At 46.8% G+C, this 13,126-nt stretch overlaps 1 pseudogene; it reads left to right on the top strand.

Annotated features, from left to right (window-relative positions):
• LOC146870107 (protein phosphatase 1H-like) overlaps positions 1 to 13,126 on the top strand; it is a 327,776-nt pseudogene that overhangs the window by 264,188 nt on the left and 50,462 nt on the right.

Genomic DNA, 13,126 nt, shown 5'->3' with positions numbered 1-13,126 from the left:
TGCTCTTTTCTCACCGTAACCTGCGCTCAATAATGTCCTGTCTCTCTTTATTGTACTCTATTGCAGGCGGTCTCTCCACTCGTACCCTGTCTCTTTCACCCTGCAGACTTTCTCTATCTCGCTCGATACCCTATCAACCATGAATTCTACGTGTCACATCATTCTAATCATGTCAGCCTGCCAAACAGAGCCTCAGTGTGAGAAGTTGGCCTGGTATATGCTGGTCACTAGTTAAAGTGGCCACCTTGCACCAGTACAATTCGACTCTTATTGGTAGTAGGTTTAAGACAACCCTTTAAAGAAAGCTCTCCTAGTGGTAGCTGTGGAGAACAGCCTTCAGGCTAAGTCTTTAGAGGAATGTAAAGCAGCTTGTTTAACCTTATAATCTCTTGAATTACTAAATGAAAGGACACCACACAGGTATATATAAAATATATAAATGTATTTATTACTAGACACACTCTACTAATCTCTTTATGAGATTAGAAGTCAGGAACATATGCACAAATCAACATTTCACAACAAATTAAGCTAAAATATGGCTGCGGCCCTAGGGGCGTACCAGGCCATATACTGAAAAAGAGACTTAGAGATAACGACTTGAGAAGGGACAAGGCCTAGGGCCTTCAGAAGCGCTGGGGCCTCACTAATCCACCCAAGGCAGGTAAGTAAAGGACCTACGGGAGATGCATGCAGTGTGAGAACACAGCCGCGGATCCCAATTGACTTCAATGGAGCACGTCGCAATTGGAAATGTACAGTTTTCGGATACTTCGGGAGAGTCTGCAAGTAAGTCACTTACAGGGTAAGTAGTTCTAGAGCCAACACCCACAGGAGCACCGTAGTGCTGGAGTTACCTCACCCAGGGAAGCCGGGTGCATAGGTGTCTTTTGGTGTCGGGTCGCGGCGTCGTTTTCAATTGCAGCCAAAGAAGAATTGCTGCTTGTGAAGACAGGAAAAGTGTCCGGTGGAATCCAAGCCTGGATTCAGAAGAAAGAAGACCTGAAAGCAGAGGGGACAGTGTTCAAAGTCACTTGGCAGTGACCCGGGGCAAGGAAGCTGGATGCCCACAGTCGTCGGGTGATTTCAGGTGATCATGTGTGTCTTGCATCTTCAGCCATGAGGTCCAGGAGGCATTGACGATGACCAGGAGCTAGATTCGGTGTGTCCCACAAAGTCTGCAGCTTACTGCGGTGTCAGCGACCAAATTGGAGCCAACAAGCCTTGGCAACAGCAAGTCTTGTGGAAAGTGTAAAAAGTCAGCGGTGCAGACCAGCAAGGTCTGAGGGACTCACCCAGCGAGGGTAAGTCAGGGCAGGCCTGGAGCAACCAGGAGAGCCCTTTGGAATTGTAGAAAAGTCTTCTGGGGACCCACAAGCCAACCGGCAAGGGATCGCGAAGACGCCTCGGGATGATTCACTCACCAGGAGTCCTTGGTCACTCGGGACGAGGTAAGCCTCCGATCTTCAGAGAAAATCCTGCTGGAGGCTTGGACCACATGTGGTCCAATGCACAAGTTTGTAGAACACCGTGAAGGGGTTGCACTTGAAAATAGTGCCCGGTACCCAGGTATTGCCGTTCCTCGTCACTCGTGGGGTCCACTTGCCTCAGCGTCGCTGGGGACTCACAATGGCCTTGGAGAAGTCAGGAAATCCCCTTCTGGGGCTGCAGGAACTTCGGACTCCTGCGGGAGCGGGAAAGTTTGCGACCGTTGATTCAAAGTTTTGGTGCCTGCCAAGCAGGGGAGTCACTCCTTGAATCCAAGGGAGATTCTTCAGTCTTCCAGAGGTAGTGGAACATCGAAGGTCCAGGATTCTTCTTCAGAGCGTCATCCAGGGATATCTAGTTTGCAATAGCAAGGGTTCCCTAACTTATACTAGAAGAAAGGGAGGGACTAGCTCTATGACCCCACCTATGGGAGGGTCAAGGGATTGGGTGGCTACTCCCACTTCCCTTTGTCCAGTTTCGCGCCAGAGCAGGGGCAGGTAGCCGCTGAACCGGTTTGAGCTGGCATATGCACAGAGGAGCCTACTGCTCCCCCAGTGCAGGACTTCAAAGCACTCTAGGAGTGCACCCACCCAGCCCCAATACACTAAATCCTGCCTGGGAGGTGACCACACCTCCCTGTGACAGGATGCCTATTGTTGGGCCTCCTCCACTGCGAGTTTCGGTCAGCAGCAGGAGGGCAGCACAGTGTCTGTGACTGGTGGCATCCATTTTGTGATGCCAGGGCTGTTTAGGATTCTACCGTGTTTCCACAGTGGGTACATGTCTATCCCTCTAGAAGGGTGGGATCATACTCCCACACGAGTTACTGGTGTGGGGGTAAGATTCCAAAGTGTTTGACACCAAACACGACATGTTTTGATGCAGCCATCCCAGAGTTAGCATTTACCGCAAGGTTATAATGCACTTAAGAGTATATGGTTTGACCACATTCACAAACAGCCACAGAGAATGGACTCTGAGAGCTGCAGAGGGGCCCTGCTCAGGCAGAGGCACCCCCTCACATGGAAACCAAGCACCCTGGCCTCAGGATTGATAGGGCCTGCCTTAGAGGTGACTGATAGGTTTATATGTGTGTGTAGGTAGGGATATAGTGAACCTATATCTCAGTGAGGAGTGCTTACACTACCTCTCCCAGGCTGCAGTAGCAGGCCTGTGGTGTCAGATTTAGTCTGCTTACCAGGGGTGGCATTATACATGCTTCAGCCCCTGGTAGGCCTGTGAAGTACATATGCCCTTGGTACCTAAGGTACCATATACTAGGGGCTCATAAGGTACCACAGTATCCAATCACTAGTGCATCTAATATGCACTCCCAAGTCGTTTAGAGAGAACAGAGAGACTGGGGCCCTGATTAGCAGGGTCTCAGCCAGACTATAGCCAGAAACCAGTGTAAACATCAGAAATAAAGTGGGGGCAACAGAAGTGCAGATCCTACTCTCCTACACTCAGTCTTTCCTCCTCCCCCGACTCTCCATCCAACACAACCTCCCTATGCCCACACTCACCACATGCCCCTGCCTGTCCTCTCCTCCTGTACCTCCATCACGTTTCTACTCCTTCTCACTCTGTTGTGCGTTTATGGTAGGCTGTCATTCTGTCCTCGCTGCCCCTTCGGTTTTCATCATCTTTCACCATGTCCTTGTACTCGTACATTCATTCTGTTGGTCTTTCACTGACCCTCCATTCTCCAAAGGCCCTCTCTGCCTTCCCTCGTCCTGTCTGTGCATTCCTTGCAAGTTCTCTTCTTCTCCTTACCCTAAGCTCCCTTAATTCACCACAAGACTTCTTGCTTCCCTTCCCCACCCCACGCCCTCCTTTTAGCTTACATTTTCATTCTCCCCATCTTACACTCTCCCAACTGCTCATCGCAGGTTGGCTGTCTTTTCGTCATTTTGTCCTTCGTTTCACCCAAGGCTCTTTGCTTCTCAAGTGCGTGTGCCATGATTAATTTGCAATGCAATAGGTCTCCCATTACTAAATGCTTGAGCTTTTGGCATTGCATTATTATTGGCAACACCAATAGCTCAAACTTTCAGTAATGCGAGACCTATTGCATTGCAAATGCTTGTTTAATATGTGGTGGATATTCCCAAGTGACGTATGAGGAACCGAGGAGTCATTATGTTGTTCTGAATGCTAGAGAGTGCAGACTCTTTCATCAGAGGTTTATCAACTCGTTTCATCAGCAGTGCATGCCCCGGGTTTGGAAGGGCGGCACTGGGTTCTTTTATTTACTTTATTATTATTTAGGGTGTAGTCCAGCAACCTGATATGAGCAGAGCTGAACCAAGAATGCATCACATAGAAATCTATAAAGGTAGAAGAACATAGGGAAAGGGAAGGATGACAGGAAAGGGATAGGAGTATGATACAGAGGGAGAAGACGCAGGGAGACGTTTCTCAGAAACGTCACCAGACTGGGAATACGTTTTCATAACAATATACAATTGAATACAAGAAGACAGGGCATGTTTATAAAGGCACAATCGAATCAATCAACTGCCACAGATTTTCAGTAATTAGAAAGACAACAAACAATGAAGAGGATTATACAAGATAAGAGTTGTGGGGCATTTTGTTGGGCACTTCGTGAGTCCTTTTCTTTTCAAGGGAGTTTTGTGATTTTGGCATGAGATGTTAAAGCTGTGCAATGCAAATGTATTTTGACAATGTGAGGATTTCGCCAGGAAACAGTCCAAGAACTCAATGCGAAATGGGAAATAGCAAATGGAAGCCATCGAGATAAAAATGAATTTAACTGAAAAGGGCATTAGAATCAAATTAAATTGGCAAGATGGTGGACAGGAAACAACTATTATGCACTGCACCACAGAGGCTGAATTGTTAGGAATCCAGATAATCTGATATCATCAGACTTATAATGTGACATATAAAAGGGGGGAGGGGGTGGGACTGCTAGTAATAGGAATCATCAGAAAAAAGAAATGTTTTAGGCAAAAACAGTGGAAAAGTAGGCCTGCACCCCTGTCTTCAATAATTGAGGCTTACTGAGCTTAGCTGACCGGCAGAGGTTACTCCGGCACCAGGTGGTGATGTTTGTGTCTCTGGGGAAGTTTTCCTTGATCCCGATAGGATAGTGAAGAGTGCTGGTTGCTGTCCTTCCAAAGAGCCTTTGTCTGCTGGGTTTCTGATTTTCAACTGCATCTGTGCGACATGATCTGCCTATCTGGGTGGAAGGCATGCAGTGGCTGCTCTTTTAGTAAAATCGGGTGAGCCAGAGTGGTGAAAGGCCCAGTAGCTGGGTTGGCTGTGGTTGGTTGTGGTTGTTCCCCTGTATTTGGCCAAACATCTTTAGACTCCATCTTCGAGAAGGTTGGACCACACTTAGTTCATTCTTTCCGTTTGCACTAAAGCACTATCAGTAGACACCCAGGTTGCATCCCCTGAATGGGTGCTCTGCTGCAGGTCACAAAGATGGGCCACATAAAGGGAGAGGCCTCCTAAGTGGATCACGGTCCTGTTGTCTCCTGTAACTTGGGTGTGAGGATGGTGTTTCTGGCACAAGCAGTTGAATCAAGAAACCAATATGAGATTTGGGTAGCGTGGATTGGCAACACACTTTTGTTATAAAGATAGATGCGCAGCATCTCGGATCCCAGCATACACAAGTGATGCCAGCAGCATATATGCTGGCAAAATTCCACTACAAACTACTAGCAGCAGTTTCCACGCTTAAACAGCTACAGAGGAATCGATAGGAGGGAACACTAAGGGGGCAAGTTGTACTATTGAGGAAATTTCTTCCCTAGGATTCCTAGAGCGCAACTCCGCATGGCCATTGATAAATGAATTAGTCATCACTTAAAGGGCACACCTGCTCACGAATGATGAAATAAAGAGTTACTGGGCAGTAATTATCAGGCCAGTGAGAAGACTGGCATTCTAGTTCAGAATATATCCATCATCAGACAAATGATTGCTAATTCATGTGGTCACACTCTAGAAATCGAGAAGCAATTGGGAGTGGTCGAAGACACATCAACTGCTTATACATGCTGCATCGAGACTCTGCAAAGTTAAGTTAAGAAGTAGGCTGAGAACATGTCCAGCTTGGGCAGTTGCTACTAAAGAAACAGTGTCTCACCTCTTGGCCTTCCAGAAAAAGCCAAAAATGGCTATTTAATAATTTCTGGAGATGTTTTAGCTTCCTGTGTTCACTGACCTTCAGGGTGTAGCCGGGATAGGCTGATGCGTGAAGCAAGAAAACATGGAAAGCTCACATACAACAGACACAAGATTTATTTGCACCCTGCCGCATTGAGACTGAAATGCTGCACGAAAGATTAGACAGTGTGGAACAGAAATTGATAGTGAAAACGTGCCTCGTGCATTTTCTTCACCTACTATGTGTATTGCTAATAAAGAGAAATTTTTATCTGTTGAGGACCCAGAAAACACAATACATTTTGCTAAAATAATGAAGATTCTGTCTGAGTCTCTGAGCTCTGAAACAGGGGAACTTTCACTGAGTTATGTCTGGTCAGCAAAAGCCCCTCCACACCCACAAATCGAACAGCGGGTGTGTACGCGAACAGTGGGATGGCCGGGACAAGACAGTAAGAGAGTGAAGAATGTGCTTCAGTTTGGCCATTCACCACTGCCAGCGGTTCGGTATCACGCAAATATTTCAAGGTGAACCTCAATTGACAACCTAATTACCTAATTAAACACACCATCTACAGGATATGATATTAACAAGCACTGGTAAATGCATTAGGTTTCGTCTATGTGATTAATAATAAGATGATGTTTGCTGTAAGTTGTAGCTTGCTGAGTAGTTGTACAATCTAAGTTCTGGAAAACCTGTTATAGTGGTATGACTTGTTTATGTACACAAAAGCAATATATTGTGCTGCTACTAGTGGTATAGTGTGGGTAAGTAATAGCAACATTTTGAAAATAGGGGAAATAATAAAATTAATTGATGTAATGGCAATATTATGTGTTTAGAGGAGTTCTCACAACTTTCAGGCCCGGTACCACTGCACCTGTTGCACCATTCAAATCATGACCCTATTGCCTGTAAGGTAACTACACTTGTGACTGCCTGTTTAGTAGTAAAATATTGCAATATTTGGTGTTCAGAGGGGTTTCTAGAACTTTGGTCCCCGCTGTCACTGCACCTGCTGCACCATTCAAATCATGACCCTATTGCCTGTAAGGTAACTACACTTGTGACTGCCTGTTTAGTAGTAAAATATTGCAATATTTGGTGTTCAGAGGGGTTTCTAGAACTTTGGTCCCCGCTGTCACCGCACCTGCTGCACCATTGAAATCATGAGCCTAGTGCCTGCAAGGTAACTGCACTTGTGATTGCCTATTTAGCATTAAATATAGCAATATTTTGTGTTTAGTGGGGTCCATAGAGCTTTTGGCACCATTCCAATCAAGCCCCTTTTAACTGCAATTGTGACTGCCCGTATAGTAGTAAAATATAGCAATATCAGGTGTTTAGAGGAGTTCTGACAACTTTTGGGCTTGTGCCACTGCACCACTCAAATTATGACTCTGTTGCCTACAAGGTAACTGCACTTGAGACTGCCTGTTTCGTAGTACAATACAGCAATATTATGTGTTTAGTGGGGTGCCTAGAGCTTTTGGTCCTGGTTCTACTGCACCTGCTGCACCATTCAAATCATGACCCTTTTGTGTCACGTGGTCCAGGTGGCCATTGTCGATTTCCCTATGTTAGTTAAGCCAGTGACATGTTCTCTTCTGCTTTGTGCACGTTACTATACGAACATATTTTGCTTTGTGCCACACTGCAACTTTCACACAGAACATGCTGTTGTTTTTTACGTTTTGTTCTTTCCTGGGATTTAGTCTGAACACTCCAAACAAGGTCGAACAACAATGCCCCTTGTTATTTTGTTCTGGTCAGGCCCTACACCTAGACAAAACACGGAGATGCGGGGTGGAGCTTGCCTGGCTCCAAGATGCAAAAGAAACAATTGACTGATTTGCATACGGCTGGGTCTAAACTGGGGTGGCATGTTGAGCAAAAGAACAATGGATTTAATCCAGCTCTCTTGAGTGGGGGTGAATGTGTGATTTATTCAGCATTCCGTCCATCATTTGTTTGCGTAGCACTTTTCACCCTAAGTGGGATGGGTATGCCCAGATGTGGTTCCCTTGCTCACTGTGGCACTCGATTCAAGCTAGCCTGGCTGATGAAGGGGAAAACCCAGAAACTGGTCCCAGGATGCTTGTTTCCGGTCCAGGGAGGACCTGGCTTGGCAGTTCGGTCTGGACTGTTCCCATGAGGCACAGGGTCAAGACTGATTTGCATATGGCTGGGTCTAAACTGGGGTGGCATGTTGAGCAAAAGAACAATGGATTTAACCCAGATCTCTTGACTGGGGGTGAATGAATGATTTATTCAGCATTCCGTCCATCATTTCTTTGCGTAGCACTTTTCACCCTAAGTGGGATGGGTATGCCCAGACGTGGGTCCCTTGCTCACTGCGCCACTGAATTCAAGTTAGCCTGGCTGATGAAGGGTAATACCCAGAAACCGGTCCCAGGATGCTTGTTTCCGGTCCAAGGAGGACCTGGCTTGGCAGTTCGGTCAGGACTGTTCCTATGAGGCACAGGATCAAGACTGATTTGCATATGGCTGGGTCTAAAATGGGGTGGCATGTTGAGCAAAAGAACAATGGATTTAACCCAGATCTCTTGACTGGGGGTAAATCTATGTTTTATTCAGCATTCCATCCATCATTTGTTTGCGTGGCTCCAAGATGGCAGCGAGTTAAGGGAGCTCCGCCGAAGCCACCGACATTCAATAGAATCCTGACAAGTGTGGTGACTGTCACCCTCCCCTTGAGTGATCCCGCGATACGGGAGACAGCAGCGACCCAGGGAGCCCGATACTGTCATGATTGGATCTCAGCTGCAGCCAGAATCGCTGGTGGTGGCTGAGGTGTGGCAAGGTGTTCGGAGGCCTGGGTGCCGCAGTGCCTGGCGGCGTGCTGGGGTCCGGGCTTCGTGCATCGTAGCCGTGCGTAGGACCGGTGCTTGGAATTGCCTCGTGCCCAGGTGCCGCTGCTGTGGGGGTGCGGCGCTCGGACAGCCAATAAATCAAGTAAGGGGCGGAGGGGCCTAATACAGCGGCCTATCCTGCGACCTGGCCATAGATTCCAGCCGGCGTGAAGTGCACAGACCTGGAGAGCCGGTGAGACGGCGCACGCGTAGAGGATCGCTGTGATGCAGGTACGGGTGGTGGGCCACTGATCCCGGGCCCTTGATTGTTTGGCATTTTTGCGACTTCAGCGCCTCTGCCCAGGTGCATGGGGGACCGCAGCGCAATCTGTGGGTTAGTGCCTTCGCACCTGCCGTTGATGCCAGTGATCATCACAGTGAAGCCAGAAGCGTGTCATCTGTCACTGACGGACCTAGGTGGGGCACTAGCAACGTGCAGCCACAAGACCCCCAAATAGTACCAACCTGCAGCACATGTGCTGGCCGTGGCATGCACCCTGGTACTTTGCTGGTAGTTGGCACCTTGGAGCGTGCCGGTTGAGCGGTGCCCTGGTCCTGCCTTATTGTTGCCCACCATTCAACTGTCTGCATTGTGGAAGCTGCAGGCGGACTCTCTATGTGCAACACCACTCTTGTGGAGTTCAGCGTCTCCACAGCCTCGGTGGGCACTGCGCTTCAATCACAGCAAGCAAGACCGCGGACAGTTCTTGGAGGTCATCCATGGCGCATGTCCCATCCTCCTCCATTAAGAATGGGTAAAACAGATAAAAGGCAGTCAAAGCTGCAATTTGAGCTGCATAGTGCTCCAGGCTCATGGGAGCACACCCCTACGGATCCCGAAGCCACCTCGGACGACCAGGATGGGGTACCGGATGCAGATCTTAAGCAAATCTTAGAACAATGTAGCAGAGCCTTTCCAAAACTGACAGTAAAATAGAAGCATTATCTTTTCGTATGGACCGACTCACGGAGCGCCTTGACAAACTGGGTGACAGGCTCAACCCTGAGGAGCAAAGAATTTCTGACGTGGAAGATCTTGTGAGAGCGGAGTCGGAGAATGACAAAATAAGAGATAAACTGCTCCAAACGTTACAAGTCAAGGCGAAAGACATCGAGGCAAGGTCACGACGAAACAATATCCGCATCTTGGGAGTGGCGGAGATGTCAAACATAGGAAATATGGAGCATTTTGTGGAGACATTGCTCATTGCTCTCCTGGGCAGAGACACCTTTTCGGAGGTGTTCATAGTGGAGCGAGCGCATCGCACCCTGGCTCCTCGTCCAATCCTGGGAGCGGCCCCACGACCCATAATAGCGAGAGTATTAAGCTACAGGGACCGCGATGCCGCCTTGAGGAGGGGGCGAGAACTGGGGGTCATAGCGACATAAGGGAGTGGACATATCCTTATTTCCTGACTCCACATTGCAGGTCCAGGAAGCTCAACGATTCTTCATCCCCCCTAAGAAAAGGCTCCGAGACTTGAACCTAGAGTATAGTATGTAATACCCAGCCAAGCTAAGAGTCAGAGCGGATTGGAAGGTTCAGTTTTTCACTGACCATAAAGCAGTCCTGCGTTTTGTGAAGGAAAAGGAGCAAGCCTCGAAAGGAGCGTAGATCGCCTTCAGGTTCTCATCCAAGTACTGACGCTGCTCCGGACTTTGACAGCGTGCATAATAAGTGAGTCCTGCATCCACTACTGCCATGACTGGTTTGCTGGAACGCTCGAGAAGGAGTAAAGTACCCCAATGTCGAGGGACAAGTCGAATAGCACATGGACACAGATAAGAACTGTGCCCCATTTATGCCTGTCAGCTGCAATGCACTGTAAATGACTTTTATCTGCTGAGGTAATGGGGGTCATCATTTTGGTAGTAACTCTGCGCATTGTGTATTTGCCTTGCCAGTCCGGAGTACTCCTTGCATAGGGGAGGGGGGGGGAGTTGCCTAAGTATAGTCTTCCACTGTTATTGGACCATTTATGCACCACAGTTGTATTCATGGACAGTAGGGTGACAGTGAAAGTTGGGAGCAATGGCAACATCCGCCCCCAAGTGTATCCCACTTTTCAGCACGCTTTGTTGGGGGGTTATTATGTTTTAGTGGGTTGATGAGAGGGACTTGATGTGGCCATGATAGTTGTGGGTATCCATGGCGTGGGAGGGTCACTTATATTTACATGTTTTGTTTTGCTTAGTTTTGTGCACAATATACATCATAACTGTGCTAGGCTTCGAACACAGGGAGCGGTTCGATATCATTCATTGACAGGCGGTTCTAATGACTTCTGGGAGTAGTAAAATGCAATCCCTGCACCTCTTGACCTGAAATGTCTGGGGCCTTAATGATAATCGAAAGGTCCGAAGGGTGCTGGCATATTTAAAGAGACACTCGATGGGAATTGCAGTACTGCAGAAAACACACCTCACAGCTGAGAGGAGCGATAGCATGTAGCGTAAGTTACAGGGCCACTGCTACACATCTGACTATACTTCACATGCTAGAGGTGTATTGCTGTGGGTGGATCGGAGGGCAGGAGTCGATATGATGGGTCTCTTCAGACCTACACATGGTAGGTTTGCAGCCGCCCTCTGTACAGAAGGAGATCTTAAATTTCTGCTAGTTGGGGTTTATGGGCCGAATCAAGATGATCCCCAGTTTTACTATTCCCTGGAAGCGAAGTAGACACCATGGGCAGGGATCCCACCGATCTGGGGGGAGACTTCAATTGTATTTGTGATCCAGATATCGATAGATCAGCGGGTCAATCCAGGCGTCCAGCCGCGGCAGTATGGGCCATAATAGATATTATGTGTAGAGGAGGTTTATTGGACATATGGAGATATAGATCACCCACTGGAAGGGGCTATACACACTACTCCTCAGTTTATGACACACACACACGCACATTGATTATTGGCTACTATCAAGGGGACTGAGTGCTAGGGTGGGGGCTTGCACCCATCTCCCCAGGACATACTCAGACCATTCTCCTGTACAGCTCACACTCGAATACAGATTGCCCAGACTCTCTGCATTCACCTGGCGCTTCCCACCATACTCTTTGTTAGATACTGTTTTTAAGGCAGATCTGATGACAGCAATTGAAGAGTTCTTCACGAAAAACTTAGGGTCTGTCCCGTTATTTGCCATGGTCTGGGAGACCTTCAAGGTGTACATCAGGGGGGTGGCGATTTCAACACATGCTGGAGTACTTTGGTCCGTACACAACAGATTGATGACCCTTGAAAAAGAAATAGGAAGGTTGGAAGGGACGCTTGTGGGAGGCGGGGGATCTCAAGCAGCTTCAGACATTAAACAAAAATTGGCAGTTTCAGGACGCAAATGGCGAGCTCAACTTTGAGAAGTTGGCCTGGCATATGCTGTTCCTAGTTATAGGACATTTGTAAAAAATGTAGCTTCTCCCCAGAAATAGCGAATTTAGTTATGGCGGAATTTGAGAAAAAGTGGATATATAGCGACACCAACTCTTTTAAAAACTCCATAGGTTTTTGGTGTCGCTATATAGATGATATATTCATGATCTGGAATGGAGAAGAAATACAACTGACAGATTTCCATAACTGGCTAAATTCGAGGACTGTGGAGTTTAATTTTACCATATCTAAAGATCGGGCAAAAATTAATTAATTTCTTAGATGTGTTTGTACAACAAGATAAAGACCAGTTGGGTGTGAGTCTATATACTAAAACTACAGATCGAAACACCCTTCTTCATTTTACCAGCAGTCATCCGCGCACGTTGAAAGAAAATTTGCCATATGGGCAATTTCTTCGTGTAAGGAGGAACTGTACTAACAAAGAAGATTACTTCACCAATGCTGAGAAACTCAAAGACAAATTAATTGCACGGGGGTATCCTAAGAAATTGGTAAAAGGTGCTCTTAAAAGAGCTTGGTATACACCAAGGGACACTTTGTTGATCCCTAAACAAAAAGATGAGAAGATTCCATTAACATGTGTTCTCACATATGACCCTAAAGCCAATAAAGTTAAAAAAATCATTCAAAAAAATTGGAAGTTGATAGAACATTTAGGAATTGAAAAACCGCTTTTCGCATTTAAAAAAGGAAAAAACATCAGACAACAGCTGGTGAGAGCAGCTAGACACACTGAGACAGCAAAAAAAGATTTGAGAAATCTGCTCAGTTTACCACCAATAGTAGGCCATTTTCGTTGTCAAAACTGTTTGGCATGCAATTTAACAGAAAATTCGAAACAGTTAAACATCAATGGACAAATACACCACCAAAGAGTCTTTTCGAACTGCAATACTAAGAATGCAATATATTGCATTAAGTGCCCATGCAACAAATATTACATAGGCCAAACGACACAAATTTTGAAAAAGCGAATCTTACAACACAAATCAAGGATCAAATGTAAAGTCCAAGGAGCGCCATTGGTGCACCATTACCAAACTCTAAATCACGCTGAAAATGATTTAAAGTGGTCAGTGCTATGTGTGATTGGAAATGTAGGGAGAGACGAGCTACAAATCAAATTGAATAGATTAGAGGCTAGACTAATCGAGAAGTACCATACTGCTACAATGGGTCTTAATGACAAAGATGAGATTTGGGCATTATTACAATG

The sequence above is a fragment of the Triturus cristatus genome, chromosome 1_1 (genome assembly GCF_964204655.1).
Source record: "Triturus cristatus chromosome 1_1, aTriCri1.1, whole genome shotgun sequence".
Classification (NCBI taxonomy): Eukaryota; Metazoa; Chordata; class Amphibia; order Caudata; family Salamandridae; genus Triturus; species Triturus cristatus.
Note: the sequence above shows the minus strand (reverse complement) of the source record. Positions and strands in the feature narration are given on the sequence as shown.